Below are 3,872 nucleotides of genomic sequence, written 5' to 3' on the forward strand. Positions count from 1 at the left end.
TACAAACAGCCGAACGCAAACTACAACTCTGTCTGAATAAAATAAACAAATGGGCCATAGAAAATGGATTTACATTCTCAGAGGAAAAAACTAAATGCATCCACTTTTGCAAATTACGAAAATTCCACCACGACCCCAACCTGAAACTGGATAACAAGAACATCCCACTCACCGACCAACATAAATATTTAGGTATTATATTCGATAAAAAATTGAACTTTATACCGCATATAAAATATTTAAAAGCAAAATGCCAAAAGACAATGCAATTGATCAAAGTCCTAGCACACACCGATTGGGGTGCAGACAAAGTCACATTATTGAAATTATACCAAACTCTAATCAGATCTAAAATGGACTATGGATGCTTCATCTATGGAGCAGCAAGGAAGTCCTACATAAAAGAACTAAATACAATCCATCATCAAGGATTAAGATTAGCCTTGGGAGCATTTAGAACCTCTCCAGTAGAAAGCCTCTATATAGAGGCCCATGAGCCTCCACTGATTCTAAGACGACAGAAGTTAGCGCTACAATATTACCTAAAGCTGGTATCGTGTCCAACAAATCCTGCATACCAATGTACCCTCCACCCACAATACACACATCTCTTCAACAAGAAAGAAAATATCATCAAGCCCTACAGCCTCCGGATAAAAAACCTTCTCACAGAAGCCCAAATGGACATTACAAAAATACATAAATATAACAAATCAAAAACTCCACCCTGGATGATCAAACAACCACACATAATATTAAAATTAAATAAATATCCCAAAACGAAAACCCACCCATCAACCTTCCATGAAGAACTACTTATCATCCAGAATACATACAAAGAATATACACAAATTTACACTGACGGATCAAAAGATGGAGATAAAGTAGGATGCGCAGCCATCCACAAAAAAATAAAACTAAAGAAAAGGCTCCCAAACGAATCTTCTATTTTCAGCGCAGAAGCAATAGCCATAGATTCGGCACTGAATATAATAACCAATGATGACCATCAAAAATATATCATATTTACTGACTCACTTTCAATACTCATATCTCTAAAAGAAAAAAAAATGACAAACCCACTTATTACAAAATTGCTAAACAAAATAGATGCCATAACCATGAAAAAAAACATTATCTTTTGCTGGATACCAAGCCATATCGGCATATACATGAATGAACAAGCAGATAAGGCAGCAAAGGAAACTCTGCAACAAAACCACATAAGTGGAAAAATCCCCTATACAGACCTAAAGACTAAAATAAACACATTTTTGAAGAGAAAATGGCAAGAAAACTGGAGCTCATGCACCAAAAACAAACTATTCCAAATAACACCAAATATTGGAACGAGAAACACCAAAAAGTTAACAAGAAAGGAAGAGGTAGTAATGACCAGACTGCGAATAGGTCACACTCACATCACCCACTCACATCTACTAAAAGGGGAGGAGACACCAAACTGTATAACGTGTCAAGAACCCTACACAATACACCATATACTGACAAACTGCATTGACCTTGAACAAATCCGAACAAAGTATTACCAAGAAAAAAATCTGAAAACAATATTAAACAAGATTGATCCCCAAAAAATTATCAATTTTCTGAAAGAAACTAAAATATACTCAAAAATATAAGGAAAGACCCCCCCCCAAAAAAAAAGAAAAACCTTAAGAAGAACAAACCAATATTTAACACAACATAACGAACCTTTCGGCATTAAATGACCCCAAAGTGGTTGATATGCCGTAAAACAGAACAAACAAACAAACAAACAAAACTGGAAGTAGATTTGTCTAAAATAATTGCAAAAATGTTTCCAACTCTTACTACAAAGCTCTTTAAATGCATTGAGCACTCTTAAAGTAAAATCGTCTTGTATAATTAAACAAAGCAATTTTTAAACTTACTACACAGCTATATAAAACTATGGAGCACATGCAAGCATCATTGGTATATATATAGATCACATAATTATTAGAAGTTATTTTTTTTACTTGAAATACATATATATATATATATATATATATATATATTCAAGGGAGACAATTTGTATATAGATGACATAATTAGAAGTTATTTTTTTAATTGAAATGCATATATATATATATATTTAATCTATATCTATATATATTCAAGGGAGACAATTTATATATACATCACATAATGATTAGAAGTTATTTTGTATATATATTCACGGGAGACAATTTGTATATAGATGACATAATAATCAGAAGTGATTTTTTTAAGGAAATATATATATATATATATATATATATATATATATATACAAGGGAGACAATTTATATATAGATCACATAATTAATGGAAGTCTGTTTTAATTGAAGTAAATATATATATATATATATATATATATATATATATATATATTTTATTTCAATTCCATCAATGAGACATAGAGCAATAAAGTCATGTTATTTACATTTTGACTTAATAATAACCCTTTAAAATAGTGCTCAAAACTAGACAGAGCTGATATTATAAAACGTTTATTTTATTACAGGATAAATAAACATTAAGATTTAACTAGATTTATATAAGAGTGCTCAATAAGACATAGAGCAATAAGGACATTTTATTTAGATTTTTATTTAATAATTACACTTTAAATAGTGCTAAACAAAGGGAGACAATTTGTATATACATCACATAATTATTAGAAGTAATTTTTTATTGAAAATATATATATATATATATGTATATATTCAATGAGACAATTAGTATACAGATCACATAATTATTAGAACATATTTTTTTTATTGAAATATATATATATGTATATATATATATATAAATATATATTTAAGGGAGACAATTTATATATAGATCACATAATTATTAGAAGTTATTTTTTTATTGAAATAAATATATATATATAATATATATATATATGTTCAAGGGAGACAATTTGTACATATATCACATAATTATTAGAAGTTATTTTTTTAATTGATATATTTTTATATATATTTATATATATATATATATTCAATTTTTATATGTATTTTTTTTATTACAGGATAAATAAACATTAAGATTCAACTAGTTATATAAGAGTGCTCAATGAGACATAGAGCAATAAAGACATTTTATTTAGGTTTGTACTTAATAAATACCCTTTAAATAGTATTCAAAACTAGACAGAGCTGATATTATAAAACGTTTATTTTATGACAGGATAAGTAAACATAAAGATTTAACTAGAGTTATATAAGAGTGGTCAATTAGACATAGAGCAATGAAGACATTTATATATATATATATAATCTATATATATTTTATATATATATATATAGTCTATATATATATGTTCAAGGGAGACAATAGTTATATAGATCACATAATTATTAGAAGTTATTGTTTTATTGAAATATATATATATATATAACTAAATATATATATATAAAATATATATTTATATATATAGATATAATATATATATATAATCAAAGGAGACAATTAATACATAGATCACCTAATTATTAGAAGTTTTTTTCATTGAATTAAATATATATATATATTCAAGGGGGTCGTTTGTATATATATCACATAATTATTAGAACTTATTTTTTTAATTGAAATATAAATTTTTATATGTATTTTATTTTATTACAGGATAAATAAACATAAAGATTCAACTAGTTATATAAGTGTGCTCAATGAGACATAGAGCAATGAAGACATTTTATTTAGGTTTGTACTTAATAAATACCCTTTAAATAGTGCTAAAAACAAGACAGAGCTGATATTATAAAACGTTCATTTCATTCCAGGATAAATAAACATTAAGATTTAAATAGAGTCATGTAAGAGTGCTCACTGAGACATAGAGCAATAAAGACATTTTA

The sequence above is a fragment of the Euprymna scolopes genome, chromosome 46 (assembly GCF_053919585.1).
Source record: "Euprymna scolopes isolate OS-2025 chromosome 46, ASM5391958v1, whole genome shotgun sequence".
Taxonomy (NCBI): domain Eukaryota; kingdom Metazoa; phylum Mollusca; class Cephalopoda; order Sepiida; family Sepiolidae; genus Euprymna; species Euprymna scolopes.